The following is a 5513-nucleotide window of genomic DNA, read 5'->3' as shown; positions in this document are numbered from 1 at the left end:
TTTTTTTTCTTAGAACTAAGAGTTTGTTTCTTGATTTGCCTTTCTCTCTCTTTTTTTTAAGAATTCTTTTAAATGTTTGAGAGAGAGACAGAGACAAGAGTGTGAGTGGGGGAGGGGCAGAGAGAGAGAGAGGGAGACACAAAATCCATAGCAGGCTCCAGGATCTGGACTGTCAGCATAGAGCTCAATACAGGGATCGAACCCATGAACTGTGAGATCATTACCTGGCCAAAGTCGGATGCTTAACTGAATGAGCCACCCAGGTGTCCCACCTTTCTCTTTTTTCTTTCCCCCTTTGCTCATTTGTTTTGTTTCTTAAATTCCATGTATGAGTAAAATCATATGGTATTTGTCTTTCTCTGACTGACTGCATTTACCATAATACTCTCTAACTTCATTCACGTCATTGCAAATGGCAAGATTTCATTCTTTTTGATGGCTGAATAACATTCATTGTATATATACCGCATTTTTATCCATCCATCAGTCAGTGGATACCTGGGATGTTTCCATAATTTGTAGATAATGTTGCTATAAACATCAAATGCATGTATCCCTTTGAATCTGCATTTTTGTATTCTTTGCATAAATACGTAGTAGTGCGATTTCTAGGTAAGATCGTAGGGTAGTTCTGTTTTTAACTTTTTGAGAAACCTCCACGCTTGTTTCTTGTGTGTTTTATTTTAGCCATTCTGAAAGGTATGAGGTGGTATCTCATTGTAGTTTTGATTTATATTCTCCTGATGATGAGTGATGTTGAGCATCTTTTTATGTGTCTGTTGGCCATCTGGATGTCTTCTTTGGAAAATGTCTATTCATGTCTTCTGCCCATTTTTTAATTGGATTATTCATTTTTTTAGCTGTTGAGTGTTAGTTTTGGATGCTAACCTTTTAGCAGATAAATCATTTGCAAATATCTTCTCCCATTCCATAGGTTGCCTTTTAGTTTTGTTGATTATTTCCTTTGCTGTGCAGAAAGAAACATTTTTTATTGTGATGTAGTCTCAACAGTTTATTTTTGCTTTTGTTTCCCTTGCCTCAGAAGATATATGTAGAAAGAAATTTCTATAGCCAATATCAAAGAAGTTACTACCTGTGTTGTCTTCTAGGATTTTAAAAAGATCACTTGTATATCTTTAATCCATTTTGCATTTATTTTTGTGTATGTATAAGTGGTCCAGGGGCACCTGGGTGGCTCCATCGGTTAAGTGTCCAACTCTGGGTTTCAGTTTAGGTCATGATCTCATGGTTGTGAGTTTGAGCTCGACATTGGGCTCTGTGTTGACAGTCCAGAGCCTGCTTGGGATTCTCTGTCTCCCTCTCTCTCTCTGCCCCTTCCCCACTAGCTCTCTCTCTCTCTCTCTCTCTCTCTCTCTCTCTCTCAAAAATAAATAAATGAATAAATAAATAAATAAAATAAACTTTTTAAAAATTTGAAAAAAATAAGAAAGTGGTCCAGTTTTCCCAACACCAGTTGTTAAAGAGACAGTCTTTTTCCCATTGGGTATTATTTCCTCCATTGTCAAAGATTAATTGACCATATAATTGTGGGTTCATTTCTGGGTTTTCTATTCTGTTCCATTGATTTATGTGTCTATTTTTGTGCCAGTACCATACTGTTTTGATTACCACAGCTTTGTAATATAACTTGAAGTCCAGAATTGTGATGCCTTCAGCTTTGCTTTTCTTTTTTAAGATTGCTTTGGCTATTTGGAGTCATGTGCATTAACATACAAATTTTAGAATTGTTTGTTTTAGCTCTGTGAAAAAAACCACTGTTGCTATTTTGATAGGGATTGCATTGAATTTGTGGATTGCTTTGGGTAGTATGACATTTTTAAAAGATTTGTTCTTCCAGTCCCTGAGCATGGAATATCTTTCCATTTCGTTGTATCATCTTCAATTTCTTTCATCAGTGCTTTATAGTTTTCAGAGTACAGATCTTTCATCTCTTCGGTTCGGTTTATTCCTAGGTGTCTTACTGTTTTTGGTGCAAATTGTAAATGGGATTGATTCCTTAATTTCTCTTTCTGCTGCTTCATCATTGGTGTACAGAAATGCAACAGATTTCTGTACTCTGATTTTGTATCCTGTGACTTTACTGAATTCGTTTATCAGTTGTAGCAGTTTTTTGGTGGAGTCTTTCCAGTTTTCTATATATATGGAAATCCTGTCATCTGCAAATAGTGAAAGTTTTACTTCTTTCTTGCTGATTTGGATGCCCTTTCTTTTTGTTGTCTGATTGCTGTGGATAGGACTTCCACTACTATGTTGAATAAAAGTGGTACGAGTGGACATCCTTGTCTTATAGAGGAAAAGCTCTCAGTTTTTCCCCACTGAGGATGATACAAGCTGTGGGTTTTTCATTGGCCTGTATTATATTGAGGTATGTGCCCTTCTAAGCCTTTGTTGAGAGTTTTTATCATGAATGGATGCTTTGCCAAATGTTTTTTCTGCATCTATTGAAATGATCATATGGTTCCTATTCTTTGTTTGATTAGTGTGATGTATCACATTGAGTGATTTGCAAATATTGAACCACACTTGCAACCCAGGAATAAATCCCACTTGATGATGGTGAATGATTTTTTTTTAATTTTTTTTTAATGTTTATTTATTTTTGAGACAGAGAGAGACAGACAGAGCGAGACAGAGCATGAACGGGGGAGAGTCAGAGAGAGAGGGAGACACAGAATCTGTAGCAGGCTCCAGGCTCCGAGCTGTCAGCACAGAGCCCGATGCGGGGCTCAAACTCATGGACCGTGAGATCATGACCTGAGCCGAAGTCAGCCGCTTAACCGACTGAGCCACCCAGGCGCCCCGTGAATGATTTTTTAAATGTATTGTTGGATTCAGTGTGTTAGCATTTTATTGAGAATTTTTGCATCTATGTTCATTAGGGATATTGACCTGTAGTATCTTTTTTAGTGGTGTCTTTATCTGGTCTTGGTGTCAGGGTTCATGCTGGTCTCATAGAATGAATTTGGAAGTTTTCCTTCCTATTTCATTTTTTTGGAGTAGTTGAGAAGAATAGGTTTTAACTTTAAATATTTGGTGGAATTTGGGGCACCTGGGTGCCTCAGTCCATTAAGTGTCCGGCTCTTGATTTCAGCTCAGGTCATGATCTCACGGTTTGTGGGATCAAGCTCTGTGTGGGGCTCCATGCTGAGCATGGAGCCTGCTTGGGATTCTCTCTCTCTCTCTCTCTCTCTCTCTCTCTCTCTCTCTCCTCTCTCTCAAAATAAACAGAGAAACATTTAAGAAATTAAATAAATGGTAGAATTTGCTGGTGAAGGCATTTGGTCCTGGACTTTTGTTTGTTAGGAGGCTTTTTTAATGTTTATTTATTTATTTTTAAGAGAGAGTGAGTGAAGGAGGGGCAGAAGGAGAGGGAGATAGAGAATCCCAAACAGGCTTTGTGTTGTCAGCATGGAGCCCAACCGGCTCGAACCCAGGAAGTGTGAGATCATGACCTGAGCTGAAATCAAGAGTCAGACCTTTAACCAGTTGACTGGGCCACCCAGGCATCCTGCGAGTTTTTTGATTATTGAGTCCATTTCTTTGTGGGTTATTGGTCTATTTAAGTTTTTTATTTCTTGCTCTTTCAGGAATTTTTCCATTTCTTCTAGGTTGTCCAATTTTTAGCATATAGTTTTTCATAATATTCTCTTATAATTGTGTGTATTTCTGTGGTGTTGATTGTTTAATGTAATATTTTTAAAAAATCAAAATTAATGAAAAAAATCCATAATGAACAGCATATCAAAATTTTAAATAAAGACTGACTTTGAATCTGCTCATCAACAATTCACCTCACCCTAATCCTGGCTGTGGTTATGGGAAGGTCAAGTGTTAGGTGATATCAAAAGAGATAGGCAAGATTATCTTGGGGTTGTGAGTCTAAAAATCTTGGGGTCATAGATGTATAATTCCATACTTGAATTCTGACTATATAACCTTAGATAAGTTACTTAACCTAAAAGTTTCAGTGTTTTCATGTGTAAAAGGGAGCGAATAACACTTAACCCATTAGGTTTTTGTATTGATTAGACAAGACAATATAAAGTGCTTATACTTGACCCACAGAGGCTCATCCAGCTTTTGTGGAGAATAAAGCTTATATAATTTGGAAGACTCTCTTTAAGAAAAATAATAAAAAGTTAAGAATAAAACTTGGCATGGTAATGAATAATTAGAGTAAATAAGTCATAAGTAATAATTGTTTTAAAAGCACAAACCCCTGAAAGGAAAATATTTTTAAAAATCTTTTGTCCCTACACATCAACTGTAATACTTTTTTCCAACAGTATTTTGGCTACATTCCCGTTAATTAAATTTTCACAGCACAATTTTGTAATACTTCCTATAGAGAGAATAGAAAAGATAACTTTTTTCTCTAGCATGTTGATCTGTTTTATGTCACTGATAGTTTAGAAAAGTGTCTTTAAGCATTGCAACTCACCATTGGTAATGTTATATTAATTCTTAGGATTGTTCTTAAATTTGGGGAAACTTCCATCAAGTGTTTTTCATATATGAGTTGTAATAATTGGAAAACTATTCCACAGACCAGAAATGTCCATTTATTTCAAACATCATTTCTTTTTACTAACCATGTATTTCCGGTCTACAGCGATACCACCCTGAACGCACCCGATCTCATCTGATCTCAGAAGCTAAGCCGGGTGGGGCCTGGTTAGTACTTGGATGGGAGACTAACCATATATTTCTGGTAACTTGGGGAGTAAGTTACTCCACCCAGGCACCCCTGGCAACTGACACTGCTGGGAGAGAGCCTCTGGACACTGCCGATGGAAAGGGCTTATTGTGGAGGCTCTGTCTACACAGCAGCTCAGCACACATAGATCTCTTTGGTGCACAACAAACTTCCCTACAACATATGGGAATCTTGGGAGAACAATTACCTAATGGGAGCTACTTCATCTGTGCTACTTACATATTATTACAGCCTTTTCAAATGGGAATCTATGATCTCCCTTTTCATAAAAAACTAAACAGCTTTATCGAAGTATGATTTACATGCCATAATGTCACTCATTTAAAGTGTACAAATGATTTTTGGCAAATTTATACATTTAGGGAACAATTACCACAATCCAACTTAGAACATTTCATCACCTCAACAAGATTCCTTATGCTCATTCATGTCACTCCCAATTCCACTGCTAGGCTTCGGCAACTACTAATTTACTCCCTGTCTCTATAGATTTGCCTCCTCTGGACATGTTCTATAAATGGAATCACAAGGGCAATTTTTAAGACCCTTCCTGTAATCTTGCATTTCTCTTTAGTTCTGAGGTCTTTGTTCCTTCCCTTGAAGCACTTGACCTAAGTACTTCCTATTTCTGCATATTGCTTTCCTGTCTACCTGCATCCATAGTGCCTGGACTTTTATTCAGTCACATCTGTTTTAAGTTGTTCTTGCAATATCTCTTCCTTTCCATTAGCATAATTTTCATTCATTCATTGTTGGCTGAGTTTCTTTTTTTTTT

The sequence above is a fragment of the Herpailurus yagouaroundi genome, unplaced genomic scaffold (genome assembly GCF_014898765.1).
Source record: "Herpailurus yagouaroundi ecotype Mexico unplaced genomic scaffold, PumYag 28, whole genome shotgun sequence".
In the NCBI taxonomy this organism is placed as follows: Eukaryota; Metazoa; Chordata; class Mammalia; order Carnivora; family Felidae; genus Herpailurus; species Herpailurus yagouaroundi.
This window is presented reverse-complemented; position numbering follows the sequence as displayed.